Below are 18,735 nucleotides of genomic sequence, written 5' to 3' on the forward strand. Positions count from 1 at the left end.
AAAATGGTTTTATTTTAGATGAATTCCACAGGGGCTATACTTTGCTTTCTTATTATTGTATACATGAAACAAAATTTCCCAAAAGATTAAAGTACGTAATAAATATTGAAGAGATTATAACAATATAATGCTATCCAAAATTATTAAAATTATTTTTGAAAGACTAATAGTTTTTAACCTGAGAAAGAAAAGCCAATGGAAATTCTAATAGATCTGAAACCTTTTGAAATAATTTTAAGTATGAAGAGCTCATACTATTGTCATATATTGGTGTACAGATTCATATTAAAGGAATGTTTGCTATTTAGGAGAAAGGAAAAAAATACAGAGTGTGCTGAAACAAAAACACAAACAAACAAAGAACAACAACAACAATGAAAAGTGGTGCAATGCCTTCAGAAGTACACTCTTCCCAATGTAGGGCATTTTATCGAAGGTTTGCCAAGGTCTCTGGCACATTCCAGAGGGGTCCCACACCTCTTAACTTCTAAGGTTGCCTGTTTCCTGTTTCGTCTTTCTGATGGCCCTTACTGCTTCAGTACTGTTGCTCCACTCCCCAATATCTAATCATGTGCCCATCTTCCCTGCTGCCTTGTCCCCTTTCCCACACAGGTCCTTCCCTCCCTCTGCCTCCTCTGATTGCTTTCTTCTCTCTCACAGGCAGGATCAAAACATCCTTGCTTGGGCTCTTTGCTTGTTTACTTTCTTGAGTTTTGTAGATTGTAATGCTGGGTATTAAGTACTTTTTTGACCAATATCCACTTATTGGTTAACATATACCATGAATGTCCTTTTGGGTTCAAGTTACCTCAGTGAAGATAATATCCTACAGTTCTATCCTTCTGCCTGCAAAACTCAAGTTGTCCTCATTCTTAATTGCTAATTAGTATCCACTGTGTAACTGAACCACATGTTTTGTATCTATTTTCTATTGAGGGAAATCTGGGTTATTTTCAGCTTCTGGCTATTACAGATAAGACTGCTAAGAACATAGGGCAGCATGTGTCTTTGTGGCATGGTGGAGCATCTTGTGGCTATATGTGCAAGAGTGGTATAGCTCAGTCTTCAGGTAGACCTATTTTCAATTTTCTGAGAAACCTCCAGATTGATTTCCAGAATGGTTGTACCCGTTTGCAATCTCACCAGCAATGGAGATGTTTCTCTTTTGCCACATTATTGACAACACCTGCTGTCACCTGAGTTTTTTTTTTTTTTTTTTTTTTTTTTTTTATCTTAGCCATTCTAATTGGTGTAAGGTAGAATATCAAGGTTGTTTTGATTCACATTTTTTTTTTTTGATCACTAAGGACTTTGAAAATCAAGAATCCACTCTTATGAATTATCTGTTTATTTCTATACTTCATTTTTTGATTGTTTTGTTAGGATTTTGAGTGGCTAACATCTTCTGTTATTTATATATTTTGGATAATCCTTCTATTGGATGTGGGATTAGTAAAGATTTTTACCCAACCTGTAAGTTACCAATTTGTCCCATTGCCATACAAAATGTTTTCAGTTTTATAAGGTCCCATTCATCCATTCTTGATGTTAGAGCCAGAAGCACTGGAGTTCTATTTAGGAAATTTCCACCCATGCTAATGAGTTTAAGGTTCTTTCCCACTTTTTCTTCTATTTGATTCAGTGTATCTTCTTTTATGTGAGGTGTTCATCCACGAGGACTTGCACTTTGTGCAAGGTGACAAATTTTGATCTATTTTTATTTTTCTACATGCAAACTGCCAGTTAGACCAGCACCATTTATTAACCCAAAATTGTTCCTGTCTGAGAAAACTATGAGAAAAACTGGAGAAGAGCCTAATGGAAAGGAGGTCCAGTGACAGACCCAAATTGAGATCCATCTCAAGGGGAGGCTCCAAGACCAGGCACTATTATTGATGCTGTGGCGTGCTTACAGACAGGAGCTTAGCATGGATGCTCTCTGAGAGGCCTAACAAGCAGCTGAAAGAGTCAGATGCAGTAACATCCAACTAATGTACAGAAATGAGAAACCCCTAACTTTGAATTAGAGAAAAGCTGAAAGAAGCTGTGAAGGAGGGTAACCCCATAGAAAGACCAGCAGTCTCAACTGACCTGGACACTCAATATTTCTTAAACACTGAGTCACCAACTAGGCAGCATACACCAGCTGACATGAGACTCCCGACACATATGCAGCAGAGGACTGCCTAGTCTGTCCTCTATGAGAGAAGATGCACCCAACCTTCAAGAAACTTGAGGCCCCAAGGAGTAGATAGCTCTGGTGTTTTGGGGTGGGCAACATCTTGAAAAATGGGGTAGGTGGTATGGGGCGAGGACCTGACAGAGGGTGGACCAGGAGGCCCATGTATAATGAGTGGACTTTAATAAAAGATTAAATAATAATAATAATAATAATAATAATAATAATAATAATAATAATAATAATAATAGAGGAAGTGCAAAGAAGTCAATATTATATGGAGAATGATGAAGAAGAAATAACATAAGTATTACTTGGTAAAGCTTTGAAGAATCATATCATTTTATATTTGACAAACATTATACATGGTTCATAAATTATATGTATGTACCAACACAGTATGTGAGGGAAAGAGAGAGAGAGAGAGAGAGAGAGAGAGAGAGAGAGAGTAGTGTTAATTTTGATCATTAATGCTAGCATTTGGAACTAGAAACCTCTCTTAGAAATGGCTGTTCTGACTTAACCAAGTAGTTTCCAATATGATGTGAAATATTGGATTTTTCTTTGTTTTCTTCTCAGAGGTTGAAATACTACAAATGTAAGACAGAGGACTTGCCTTTTTCAAGATGGGTCTAATCTGGTTATTTCTTTCCTATGGTCCTACTTCCATAGTTCCAAATATACTTTGCCAAAAGAAGTGAGTATTTAATATAATCACCTTGCTTTAACACCTCTGAAGTACAGCAATGATGAGCATGGCAAGAAATACATAAAAGTGTGAAAGGTAGCATCCATATGTTTAGAGGAAACAGGCTGTGCAATTGTACTTGAGTTATATACAAAAGGATGTGGAACATTCATGGTCTTAAAACCTTTCTGTCTCTATTATGGTCATGGCCCTCAGAAAGTAATTAAATATCTAAGTCTAATGTAGTATTTACAATTGGTTAGATAATTAAAGTTTTGTACTACATTTAAATCTGATTCTTATGTCTTCCAACAATTGTAGCCACTACTCCTCATCAAAGTGTCTTCATTTACTGAATCTCAGACACCTACACCCCGATACAATTCAGAGAAAAGAGGATTATGAACAGGCCCATCCCAGTGACCACACATGTATATAACATCTTTGTCTCAGGTAATGTTTTATAGAAACTGATTGTAGCAACCAGAATACAATTAAGTGCTATGATATAATGTATCCTAGAAATGCCTGTATAAACAAAACTACACAATGGTAATATCAATAGACATGCTAACATGGAAAAATGGTGATTTCATATCAAATATACATAAAGAGAGAACGCTTGACAACTATGACCATTGATTAGAGGATTAGACTCTTCCACATATATGCCCATTATAACTTATGTAATACCAACTCTCATGGAAGAAACCATATGCACACATACTATGAAAATAAACTCAATAGGATATAATTATACTTTTGTGAACATACAGAAATGTATGTATGGGGTAACAATAATAAAAAAGGAGGCTATCATATTGAAAGGAATGTCATAAAAGGGAGTAGATTCATACTTCAGAGGGTCAGAGTGGAGAAAAAAAAAGGGAAAGTAATACAATTCTTTTTTAATTAAATATTTTAAGTAGTTTTTAAATAATGAAAGAAATAACAGAGACCCAAATAGAGGAGCTATAGAAAGGACTGAAGGGGCATAAGGGGTTTGCAACCCAATAGAAAAAACACTATCAAGCAACCAGCCTCCACCTTAGAGCTCCTAGGGGCTAAACCACAAGCCAATGAATACACATAGAAGGACCCTTGACTCCAGCCACATATGTTGCTTTTTTCACCTAGTATAGGGGAATGCCAGGAACTATGAGGTAGGAATGGGTTGGAGGGACTGGGAGTATCTTCATAGAAGCAGGGGTGAATGGGAGGGGCCATGGGGGAGAAAGGAAAGGGGATAACATTTAAAATGTAAAAACAGAAAATATCCAATAAAACTATATATTTATATATACTTATAAAGAAATATATTAAATATATATTTCAATATACATGTTATATAATTTGTAATATACTATAGATTTAATTATTAATATAAATATATAATATATAATTTAATATATTTAATATATTGATTATTTATATTTTTTAAACTAACGCATGGAAAAAACCCAGTCATTAACCTTTATACACCAAGAAAACTTTTACTATGTTGTGTTTTGTTTTATATATACTTTATGATCATTGTAAATAGTGAGATTTCAATGCATACTACCAAATTTTTAAAAAATCAAGTACTGATAAAATATATGCATACATTTTTATGCTAAAATGCTTTTGATAATCTGTACATGTATCTCTGTTTTTTAAAATAAGGTCGTAAGAAACAATTGTATATACACAAATAATATCTAGTAATGAAAGATGAAAAGTGCTCATATTAGTTCCCATATGAGAGAAACTCAGAGGCTTTATACTCAGTAAATTAAACCACTGAGGACGTTAACAAAAAGAAAGAAAGAAGGAAAGACAGCAAGAAAGAAAGAAAGAAAGAATGAAAGAAAGAAAGAAAGAAAGAAAGAAAGAAAGAAAGAGAAAGAAAAAAAGAAAAGAAAGAAAGAAAGAGAAAGAAAAGAAGAAATGAAAGAAAGAAGGAAAGAAAGAAAGAGAAAGAAAGAAAGAAAATCTTTAGTGACTTGAGAACAAAACTTTGCTTGTAAAAAGATCATCTTACCTGAAGCATAATTTATATATCTATTTAAAATGTACTGTTGTTTGTTGTTGTTGTTGTTTTTAAATATAGAGGCAGATGCTTGAAGCCAATCATTGGATTAAGCATGGGATCCCTAAGGGAGGAAGTAAAGGACTGAATGAGCTGAAGGGGCTTGTAAACCCATAGGAAGAGCAACAATATCAACCAACAAGACATCCCAGAGCACCCAGGGACTAAACAAGCAACCGTAGGGTACAAATAACTGGAGCCATGGCTCCAGGTGCATATGTAGTACAAGATGTCTTTGTTGGATATCAATGGAAGGAGAGGCTATTGGTCATGTGAAGGTTAGATACCCCACTGTAGATAATTATCAGAAAGGGGAGGCAAGATTGAGTTGGGGGGAGCATCCTCATAGAAAACAGGGGATGGAGGATAGGATATGGGGTTTCCAGAGGGGAAACCAAAAAAGGGGATAAAGATCAAAATGTAAATAAATAAGACATCCAGTAAAGATATATTAATTTTAAAATATCAAATGATTAGGAGTGCACAGCAGACATGTATATGCCTACAGGCTCTCAGAGACTGGCTGTTCTGTACTGCTCCTGGTTCTCCCACAAGTATGTATTCCTTCCTTAAAAGAATGTGCCCGAATCATGTTCATGTACTTCTTCCCAGACAGGAAGCAAGAATTTTCCCCTGTAGTAAAAGCCTCTCTCTAAAATATTTTTTATCTTTCTGTCTGCATGTTCCACTAGCATAGCTACATTTAAAAATACTACTTGCTTAAAGACTGTATCTTACTTTGTATTTAAATGGAAGAAATCTCTAATTTTAGAGACAACCTGATATTGCTTCCTAGTTTGTTGTGATGATGAGGACTGGGCCAAATAAAAGCCATCTTTAGTTTATATCCACTATAAAATTTTTTTTGGTTTATTAAAAATAAACTTTTTTAATATATCTTGAATATGAGTTCATCTTATTCTCTTCCTCTCAGTTCCTCCTACTTTGCCTTATGTACTGGCTAGTTGTGTGTCAACTTGACACAAGCTGGAGTTTTCACAGAGAAGGATCCTCAGTTGAGGAAATGCCTCCATAAGATCCAGCTATGAAGCATTTTCTCAACTAGTGATCAAGGGGGGAGGCCCAGCCCATTTTGCGTGGTGCCATCCCTGGGCTGGTAGACCTGGGTTCTATGAGAAAGCACACTGAGTAAGCCTCGGGGAAGCAAGCCAGTAAGCAAAATCCCTCCCAAGGCCTCTGCATCAGCTCCAGCTTCTTGACCTGCTTGAGTTCCAGTCCTGACTTTCTTTCATGATCAACAACAATGTGGAAATATAAGCTGAATACACCTTTTCCTCTCCAAGTTGCCTCTTGGTCATGATCCTTGTGCAGGAATAGAAACCCTGACTAAGACACATTATATCTACTGAATTTCTGAATCCTAGAAAATAAGCAAATTTATTTGTGATAATAACAAAATATAAGATAAAGAAAAACTTACACACTCAAAGTAGACAAAACAAACAGACAAAAAGAGCCCAAGAGACAACATAGGAAATAGAGACTCACTTTTTTCTACACTTCAGAATCCCTTAAAATCACTGACTTGAAGTGGGACCTGGTGCACAGCCATGTAGGTCTGTGCCTGCTGCCTTACTCTCTATAAATCCATATGTGTGTAGATCAGGTTAATTTAGAGGGATATGTGTTGTGTTATCTTCTTACCTTACACTTTTTCTGCCTCCTCTTCTACTTGGATTGCTGAGTCCTTTGCAGAGGGATTTCCATTAAGACCTGGTGTTAAATGCTCTCTCACTCTCTGTATGTCTGACTGCGTGTTTCTGTATTTTCTCCTAAATCTACTAAGTACTTTTGCTTGCAGAAATAAAAGAATATAAATGTGCCTTAGAATTAATAAATATATTAAAACAAACAAACTGGTGACTTGGTTGAGCAGATATTTTGAGCAGAGGGATTTCTGTTTAAGAAAGGACAAGTCTCCTGTGTAAACACAAAAGGCCTTAAGGAATACCAAGGGATTAATTTGGAAAATAGGCAGATTTATTGTTTATCCTTTGTTCACAGATGAAAAGGCATAAGGGCACTTACTTATATGTTAGTCCTCTGTCAACTTTTAGAATTAATTCTATTTAAAGTGATTATCAAGAGCATGGCTTTACTGTAAGTAACAAAGATCAATTAATTGCAAGTTAAAATGAAAGAAAAAGTGACAGTACATGAAATACAATATATAGTATATAGCTATATATGATATATAGTACATATGCTATATTTAATAAGTTATAATATACAATTAATGATATAGGACTTGTGATAAAGGATATATAATACAGATTATATGATACAAGATGTATAAAGCAATATTAAAAAACTTCCTGCAGAATTGTAGCAACACCACTACTGCACACAAATGAAGTGCCCTGTCAAATTAGATAAAAAGAAAAGCAATTTGATTGTAAAGGAAATCAAACCATGCACATGATATCTACTTTTTCTTATCACATTTTTATTTAAGTGTTTTAATATTTTATATAATAATAGAAAACAATATTGATACAAATTTAAAACAGTATCTTTATGTGGACTAAATCTTTCTTGGTTTGGTTTTGTTTTAGCCACAGCTATCATGGTTAGAACAAGGTTAAGGTTGCACTGATTTACATCCTTTTGTACGTGTGTTTCTGGAAAATCCCCTGGGTTGTGGAATTGTATCCATCATAGAAGCATGGGGAAATGAAGGGACGTGGAAGTGGATGAAATGAGATAACATTTGAAATATAAATACATAAAATACCCAATTAAAAAAGAAAAATAAGACATGTTGCCTATTGATCAGTGAAGAATACTTTCTCTAGAACTTTCTCAGATAGAAACAATATTTACTGCTTAGGATCAAAGCATAAAGAAGTTAAATCAATATTGTCTTACTTAGTCATTGTTCTATCTTTGGTATCCTGATGCTAAAAAATTCAAAACAGGAAGATTATCTCTCTTTCTTTCATATAGAAGTTTTAGTGTGTGTGTGTGTGTGTGTGTGTGTGTGTGTGTATGTGTGTGTGTGTGTGTGTGTAGTATTGTTATTTTTATCCTTTTAAAATAATATGCAAAGCCTTCCATATTTTCATTCATCTTATAGTCATTAAGTTGCGAAGCAAACTAATTTCTGCTTCAGAAGCAAAGTCTGTTACTTTCCAATATGTTAGATCCAAATGTGCCATTCTTTCACTAATAACTATATCTTCCACAAGTAGATACATATACTTAAGCATCTGAAGGTTGAACAAGAGAAAAACGACCCAAAAGAAAGATTAATGCTAAAGTAAAAATTTTTCAGTCTTTTGTATCAAACAAATACAATAAAAGCCACGTTTTCCTGTCTTATTTGTACTAAATACACCTAAGCATGCGGCACGTTATTTTTCAGTTGTTTTCATGCCTTGCCTTTCATTATTAAGGAAGTAATCTACTGGGCTAGTTCCAGATAAATGCATTTACAAAGACTTTAGTCAACTCCCACTTTAGGAAAAAAAAAATCACACAATTCACTCTAATATAGAATTTAATGAATTTGCAAGACATACATAGGAGAGCACTGTATGAAAGTGATGTCACCAAAAATTGGTGTCTGCCACCTTCAAAGCAGGAGATGTATTAAAGAAGACTATATCTGAAATTCACTGAAGTACCACAGCAGGGATAACATCAACAACCAATTCCAATGAATTAAAAGACTCATTTTCTTGGTTTTTGTTATGAAAATATTGGCATGTTATGCTTCATAATTGGGTCATATGTGAAGCCATACCAGGAGTCAAATGTAATTCAGGAAGTTGATGAGCAAATGTGCCTTTCAGCCATCTTGCCTTCCGCTTATCTGGACCTGACACTTGCAGCTGTGTGCCATGAATATTATGCCAGAGAAATGATTTCATAAGGGCAGAGTTGTGTTGTCAGTTTGTTTCCAAAATATGATCTTGGCTAAACAGATGTGTCTTCCTGAATATCCACCACTCAATTCCACGGGATTTATATTTGCTTTAGATGAATTTTCAGTTTCCAGTGTTTGATTGGAAAAAAAAAATCTTAGAAAAGAAAGTTTTTAGGGTTGCTAAACAAGGTAATGGAAACACTGTACAAAGAGAATAGCAGCAAAACACAACTAAGTTCGCTTGAACTCAGCATAATTTCCTAATTGGAAAACACAATTTTTATTAACACCACATATTTATTGGAAGATTTCACAGATTTTAATCACCTCTTTCAGCTTGGCAATTTTAAGTCAATGTGGCACTCAAGTGTTTTTATATTTCCATGATTTTCCCTATTCTTCTCACCTCTTTCACAGGAGAGCCAATAGGCTTTTTCCTATTTTCAGACATCTGTTTGAATACCTATCTTTTTTTGTGGGCAAATTATACATAATTAATACGAAAAAAGCTTGTGCTTTTCTGCAAAATCAAAAAGTGACAGGGCGAAATACATTTATCATTGCTTATCAACTAACATAATCACATTATATTCAACTTCAGTCTGGATCTGAATGTCTAATTTGCTAAAATATTTCATTCAATTCAATAATATTGATAGAGTTTTGAAAAATTTTCTTTAAAGATATTTCAAAAATTGTGATCTCAAATAAAACAAATTTGATAGATAGTTTCCTTTTTTATATAAAGAACACTCTTCCTAACAATTAGAACAAACATTTTACAATTCCTTTCACTTGTTTGTAATTTAGGCAAAAACCTAACAAGTATCAAAATGGTCAGGCAAAATGTGAATAAATTTTCTATCTTCTGTACAGGAATTACAAAGCAACTAACATTAATTTTAAATTAATGGTTAAGATTAGGTAATGGCATACAAAAAAAAGTCTCTTGTGTTATGTGAAAGATTGTCTATTTTACCTATGCAGGGATTTAAGAGTTTGGAAGTTTTCTATGTGTCTTGTAACTGCCACATTTTTCTCTCTACATTATTTCTGCCATTATATTACATTTATATTATCTTTGAAATTAAGTTGCTTTTATTAATGAATAAGAAATTGTTGCAGAATATATTGTTTGCAAAGGACAGAAGCAAATGAACAAACAAAATCTAGATATTTCTGATTGGTTTTTAGTATCTCATGATTCAAGATTTATTCTTTTTTTTTTCACTCTTTGTAATGTGTATATTTCAAACCTTGAGATACAGTCATCTCTAGAATAAAAATACAGCACAAAAGTATTAATCATAAAATTGTCAAAGCCTACTAAGTCAATAATAGAAAAAAAAAGAATTAAAGGATGTGTCGCATGTATGCATAAACTAATTTAATTGATACTTGAAAAGCAAGGGTAGTGAGGACACAAAATGAAAACTACAGGCAAGGAGCATAGCAGAATGGAGTGAGGCAGAAAGGGTAATAGCCTGCTATAAATTAAGGTGGGAGTAAAATTAATGATGAAGTTTTAACAGCCAAGATACTGAACTAATATTTTAAACTTGTCTTTAAGGAAAAACGAGAGAAAGAAAAAAAGAAACTAGACATTTGTTGAGTAATGGAAATCAGACTAATTGCAGCTTATAAAAACTTGATAAGGAAATAGTGTTCATAGAATTAAAAATTGAACATGATAGAGTCCAGGTATAATTTGTAATAGAATAATAAAATAGTTATGAACACCTAAAATGTCTCCAAAATCATGTAGAACAAAGGATAGTCTCTGTTTCAAAAATGCCAAGATAATCTACTCATGAAATTACTGCTAGTATAAATCAACTCCCAGTAGATACCTCAATAGTCTAAAATATTTATGAGAGAAATTACAAGCATTCCTGTCTACCTGGCAGGTTTTCATTAAATTATTTCTATGTAGATGTATTTATAATTTTTAAAGATATTTTTAAGACATATGTATAATATTGACAACACATAATTTCATCAGAAAAATCAAGAACCCATATGAGTATAATATCAGAAAAAATAAAAAATAAAAATAATAAAAAGGTACCGAGAATGGGTATGAATATTTGTTCTATAAGCATCAGAAGTGACCAGAATATTTAGCCACCTTGGAAAAACTGATGATGAATATAGTTAGCTATAATCTCAGCACTGGGTCAGGTTGATCTTGGCAGATCAATACATAGCCAACTATCCCAAAGGGTAACCAATAGTTTCAGTGAGAAATCCTCACCCTAGAGATGATGGTCAGTGTAATAAATAAAGACACTTAATTTTCTCATTGTCCTCTACAAAAGTATGCAAAAATATACATATTATCTATATTCTACACAAGTATTAAACACCTGAAGGCATATGTGCCTGGAATTATGTTATAAAATAAGCATTCAAAACCAAATAAAGCTGAAAGCAATGTTTAATTTCATATTGGATAGACACTTTGCTAAGTGCATTTATAGTGTGAGATATGAATGTGTGAATTATGAAAGCAATCAAATAGTAAAGCCAATGGAATTTTAAAGATAAAAATATATACATACACATACATATTTGTTGTCTTCACCATTTTAATCTCTGAGAGGAAAGGTGGGTAAGGGGATCACAAATGTAATTTGAGTAACATTATATATAAAAAATAATGCTAATTACATTACAAAAATGACTCTTTAAATGTAGAACAAAATGAAATTTAAAAAATTATAATTAAATTCAAAGAAAAAGAGCCAACCTGATGGCTAAATAGGAAAAGCATATACATGGCAAACCTAAATTTGATTCTGGAAACCTTGTTGTAATATGAGATCCAACACCCAGATGGTGTTATTTGACCTTTTTACACACACACACACACACACACACACACACACACACACACACACACACTGTGTCACCCATGTGCCTAAATACGCACACATACATGTAAAAACATTTATAATTACCTGTGTCCAGAGGCACAGAGAGAGCCAGCATACTGCCATCAGGTCTCAAGGCCTGCCCCTAGAGAACTGAGCACCCAGAGGATAGACATGAGTGCTCTTCTTACTGAGCCCACTGGAAAGCCCACACTCTCCCTTCAGTGGGGAGAGATTCACTGGGGAAGAGACCTCCAAGAGTTCTCAGGGCACAGGATCACATTACTTCTTGTGTCTGTGCCCTTCAGGTCTCCAACTGCACACAGAGCTAGAGCAAGGCCCATTGCCAGCAGAACTCACAGCCTGGCAATAGAGAGCTGAACATGCAGGACCAGTCTCCCTCTGGAGCCTATAGTCCACAGACCCTCAGGAAAGACAAGCTCCATTCAGAGACAATAAGTTCTACTAGATCAAGGTAAGATGGCTAGACACAAGCACATCAAAATAATCCCATGCATCCAATCAGATCACCAAGGGCTAAGGCTTGTCTTAAATAACAAGAAAAGCAACAAAAACCCAACATACACATGGAAGCCAAACAATACCGTACTCAATGATAGCTTGGTCAAGGAAGAAATAAATAAATAATTTTAAAACTTTTTAGAATTCAACGATAATTAAAGCACAACAAACCCAAACTTATAGATTACAATGTAAACAATGTTAAGAGAAAAGCTCAGCTCTGGACACCTCCAAAAAGAAACTGGAGAGAGCATACACTAACAGCTTAATAGCACACTTGAAAGTTCTAGAACACAAATAAGCTGATACAACCAAGAGGCATAAACAACAGAACATAATCAAATTCATATCTGAAATCAATCAAATAAAATAATAAAGAACTATACAAAGAATCAACAAAACCAGGGGCTGATTCTTTGAGAAAATCAACAAAATTTATAAACCCCTAGACAAATTAACTAGAGGTCACAGAGAGAGTATCCAAATTAGCAAAATCAGAAATGAAAGAGGAGACAAACAGAAACTAAAGAAATCCAAGAAGTCATCAGATCCTACAAAAAGCCTATACTTAAAAAAACTGGACAATATAGACGAAATCAACAATTTTTTAGACTGATAACTGTTATCAAAGTAAAATCAGGATCAGATAAATCATCTAAATATACACATAATGCCTTAAGCAATAGAAGCAATCATCAAAAGCCTTCCAATCAAAAAGAGCCCAGGAGTACATGGGTTGAGTTCTGAATTTTATCAGAACTTCTTAGAAGATCTAAATCCAATTCTCTCTAAATTATTTCACAAAATAGAGTCAGATGGAATACTAACCAACTCATTCTTCAAAGCCACAATTATGTTTATTCCTAAACCACACAAACACCCTACAAAAAAAGAACTTCAGACCAGTTTGACTCAAGAACATTGATGCAAAAATACCCAATATTTTGTTGCATTAAAATTCTTGCAAACTGAATCCAAGAACACATCAAAACGACCATCCACCATGATTAAACAGGTTTAATTCCAGAGGATCTAAAGATTGTTAAATATACAGAAATCTATCAACATAAGCCGCTATACACACAAGCTCAAAAATGAACATCTATACAGATGCTGAGAAACCATTTGATAAAATTCAATACCCCTTTGTGTTAAAGGTCTTTGAAAAATCAGGAATTCAAGGCTCATACTTAGACACAGTAAAAGCAATATACAGCAAACCAGTGGCCAATATCAATCTAAATGTTGAGAAACTTGAAGCAATCCTACTAAAATCAAGGAATAGACTAGGCTGTCCTCTCTACCTATGTATTCAATATAGTCCTGGAAGTACTAGCCAGAGCAATCAGACAGCAAAACGATGTCAAAAGAGTACAAATCTAAAAGAAAAAAAGTCATACACACTATTTGCAGGTGATATGATAGTATAGTTAAGTCACCTCAAAAATTCTACCAGGGAACTTCTACAGCTGATAAACAACTTCAGCAATGTGTTTGAATATAAAATTAACTTAAACAAATCATTAGCCTTTCTCTCCTCAAAGGACAAACATGTGGAGAAAGAAATTAGGGAAAATATACCCTTCACAATAGTCACAAAAACTATAAAATGCCTTGGTGTGACTCTAACTAAGCAAGTGAAGGACCTGTATAACAAGAACTTCAAACTTCTAAAGAAGAAAGTCGAGGAAGATCTCAGAAAATGGAAAGATCTACCATGCTCATGGATTGGAAGAATCAACATAGTAAAAATGTGCATTTTGCCCAAAGCAATCTACAGGTTCAATGCAATCCCCATCAAAATTCCAACTCAATTCTTCAGAGTTAGAAAAGGCAGTTAGCAAATTCATTTGGAATAACAAAAAAGCCAGAATAGCAAAAACTATTTTATACAATAAAATCAATTCAGGGGAAATTACCATCCCAGATCTCAAGCTGTGTTACAGATCAGTTGCGGGCAGGTAGCTCAATGGTATAGAATCGAAGACACAAAAATCAATCCACACATGTATGGTCATTTGATCTTTGACAATGGAGCTAAAAACATTCAATGGAAAAAGGACAGCCTCTTCAACAAATGGTTTTTGTTCAACAGGCAAACAGCATGCAGAAAATGCAAATCCAAGTATATCAAAGACCTTTGCAAAAACCAAGTACACTGAAACTAATAGAACAGAAAGTGGGGAAGAGCGTAGAACATATATGAACAAGGGAAATTTTTCTGAACAGAACACCAATGGCTTATGCTCTAAGATCAAGAATCTACAAATAAAGGTGCAGGAAATGGAGAAATGATCATCCACAGATGGCTTTAACTGGGGATCCATCTCATATGCAGTCACCAAACCTAAGCACTATTGCTGATTACAAGTACTTCTTATTTGCAGCAATTGGATATGGATGCCTCCTCAGAGGCTCTGCTAGAGCCATACTGATACAGAGGAGGATGCTCACAGCTAACCATCAAACTGAATAAGGGGACCCCAATGAAGGAGCTAGAGAAAGGTTTGAAGGAGCTGAAAGGGTCTTCTACCCCATTGGAAGAACACAATTTTTGACTAACCAAACCCACCACAGCTCCCAGGAACTAAATTACCAACCAATGAGTTTGCATAAAGAGAACCATGGCTCCAGGAGCATATGCAGCAGAAGACAGCATATCTGGTATCAATGAGAGAAAAGGCCTTTGGTCCAGCGAAGCCTCATTTTCCCAATGTAGGGTAATGTCAATGTGCTCAGGTAGGAGTAGTTGGTTGGGAGAGGGAGCACCTTTATTGAATCAATGAGAGGAGGACAGGGGATGGGATTGGGAGAATGAGGATAACATCTGAAATGCAAATACAGAGAATATTTAATTAAAAAGAAAAAATCATTCATAATATATTACACTTATAGTTATAAAATTACACAAAGTAAACTTATTTTGCAAAATGTATTCTCTTGAAAATAAATGAAAAATTTTTGTATTTACAATGTGGTGAAATTATTTTGAATCAGATTAAAAACATCTATTAAATATGAGTCTAAGGAAACAAATAAAATTTTAAATGAAATTATTAGCATAAGTTTGACTTCTTACTTTAGACATTAACCCATTCAAATTAAATTGCTAAATCAGAATGAACAGATACAACTTCATTTATGCATATCAAAGTCAAATTTTGTTTCAAATATTTTTGTCTTGGAATTGGTTTATCACATAATTATTTAGTTAAATATATGTTGCAGCCATTCAGAAATATATCACTAGAGAAATAAAATTATAAAATTATGTTGATATCCTTATTGTTACTATATAACCTAAAATAACCAACATTCAGCAGGCATACATTTATTCAAACATTAATCAGGATTTAAAAATAGTTCTTTTGTGATTATATATAGAAAAAAAATTCTAAAACATAATATGATGTACATAAATTCATAATTAATGAATAGCTGCAACTGTAAGAAAGCCCAGAGGTAGGGTTTGGAAGGACCCTTCTAGCACACTGTATTAGCTCTACAAATTGGGAGGCAAGTTTATATGCTAATAGTTGTTCAGGTAGAAAAGTAAACATGAAAACATTTGGGTCTTGACGCTGTTCAAAACAAATATAATAATAAAATTTTGAGGCAGTATTGAGGTCCAGCTGAGGTCAGTGACTATGAATTTATATTGCTAACAATCTTCTCAGCGTGTGATTTTTCTCCAACAGTTTTACCTACCCACTAGGAAGACTGGAGAAATCTGATAGTGAATCATTCAAAAAAGGAAAGTCAAAAATCTGAAGTATAGACAAAAGCACAGATTTCTCCCACTATCATTAAAGCAACTAGAGCAGTATTATCTCTTATTTACCCAATACTTAAATAAACATGGACTAAAAAATGAACCGTGATTATAAATGACAGAGACTGCAACAGATAAAGAGTTCTGTTTGTAAATCCAGTGACAAAAGGATTATTTCAAGTAGTAATCCTGTAAAAGGTACTTGAAATGGGAGAGGCTATGTGAATAAGGAATGGATTTTAATCCAGTTGTTGGTATTCATGTGTCATTGAATAACGGCCCTTCCCCATCAAGCTGAAACCCAGGGCTAGTCTATAAACATGAGTTGCTTGGACTGTTCTTTTTCACCCTATTGAATAATAAAGTCAAAGCAGAGGCTGCATGAATTTTTTCCAAAGATTAATTCTGCTAGAATTACACACTTAAGAATAGAATGTAAAAAATATTCTGACTGAAATACCAAAGAACAATTACTTTGATTTATATTATATTGTAGGATATATATTATTGCACCTAAACTTTGTATTTATACTCTAATAATTACTAAAGAATAAAATTGTATCCATTTATATGAGAAAAAGAATGAATGCATGAATCTTTATTTTTTAAATAATTTTATTTATGTGTATATTGCATTTTTAGTATTATTATCATGTTCATGATATATATATTCTGGCTTTGAGCTGATTTTATCAAAAATATGTAGCTTTAAATACTGGGAGTAAAGCTAATGAAAACCTAATTTTTTAAAATTCCATTCTACTAAAACAATGATGTGAATATTAACAAACCACAATCTATATACACAAAGATGAGGAAGACATTAAACATAGTACAGCTGCATGCTTATAACTTCTTCCTTGCATATGGGACTTGTAGCTTAGGAAGTCTCAAGAATGATATTTTGATACAATTCAAAGTAATAACTTTTTTTTTGTTTGGAACAACAGAATTAAATCACCTTAAATAAAGGCTCTGTCTAAAAAATGTAATTCTACAAAAAAAAAAAAAAAAGAAAAGAATTTAGTCTTAATTATCTGCTCCTTTTAAAAGTGAAAAATACATATGGGAAATGTTCTGATATAAATAATATTTAGATTTAATGTTTTCATGGCATTATATGACTTTTAAGGAATGGCAATAGCAGATATAAAAGAATAAAATTTAATATATGCTTACATGTATATATATGTACATAATTATTATGCATATATACATATATGTGTATGAGTATAGCAAATTTGTTCAGCAATGAGTTTCCTGTGTAATGTCTATGTAAATTGTAAGGTAATGAATATACTCATACGTACATATGGTCTATTTTTTATTCTCTTCTATGCCATTGTTTAGCTAGATTATACAAGGCAATCAATTGGAAGACATATTCAGTGATTTAAGAGAATGTTTTCACCTGTGGTGATCTTGTTAAAGCTTATGGTTCTTCCATGTCTATGGAACCACAACATGAAAATGCTTCCTTGACAACCTGGACCAGAAGTGATTTTTCCATCAGCAAAGGCAAACTGCAAAAGTATGAATACAAATGAACAACATGCTGACAAATAAACAAAACTAAACTTTGCAGTATGGTTGTTTAGGTTAAGATGCAAATATTATATGCAGATAGACATGTAATTATAATGAACTTTCGTGTTCATCCTCCCTTAAATGCAATAAATTGCAGGAAACAAAAAGAAAACCCACATCTCTGTTACATCATTACACAATGATGTTGTAGATTCATGAACTTAAAGAATAGAATATATGTGACAAAAATAATTCTCAAGTTACAAGATTTAGTTAACTATTATAATCATCCTGGCTCTCCAGAAATCATAAACTATTCATGATTTCTTTTTTAACAACTTTATTTTACAAAACAAAGATAAATGTACAGATTTTAAGCATTGTTTGCATAAAATTAATCACCTTGACAATCAAGCTTTTGTTTCTCTCAGCCACAGCATATACAAGTTGCTTGAAAAATGTTCAACAAAATCATAAAAAGAAAATTTTACCTACATAAGGAGATGGCCATAAATGTCCAGGAGACCTTCAGAACACCAAATAGGTTGGACCAGAACAGAAAATCATATTGTTGCATAATAATCAAAACATTAAATGCACAGAACTAAGAAAGAATGTTAAAAGCTGTATGAGAAAATGGCCAAGTAACATATAAAAGCATACCTATCAGAATCACACCAGACTTCACAAGAGAGTCCCTAAAATCCAGAAGAGCCTGGACTAAAGTCATTCAGACCCTAAGAGAATACAAATACCCACCCAGGATATTATACAGGTTGCTTTGAAAAGGAACCTTCATTGCTTTTAAGAAACTTAAATTATTCATGATTTTAATCAACTTGATGAGTATTTGATATTTGATGATTATTTGTTATATGATATATACATATATACATATATGATATGTCCATGATATATTGTATATAAAATAACACATACACATAAATCTGCATCAGTGTGCTACATTTGTTCTAGAAATGGTTTCATTATCCATTTAAAAAATATAATAAATTATGGACATGATTTTATATGCAGAAATTTTCTTAATTCCTTAACATTTTTAGTGTTATTTTGAGATAGTTATTCTAATTCTAAATATTAGGTTATATTTCTGTATTTATTTTAACATTTATGTGTACCAAAGGAAAGCTTTTTTACACTACTTAAACTACTTTAGCTATTCATCAATGAGTCAATGACCTTTTAGATGATGC

This window comes from Micromys minutus (assembly GCF_963924665.1).
Source record: "Micromys minutus genome assembly, chromosome: 5".
Classification (NCBI taxonomy): Eukaryota; Metazoa; Chordata; class Mammalia; order Rodentia; family Muridae; genus Micromys; species Micromys minutus.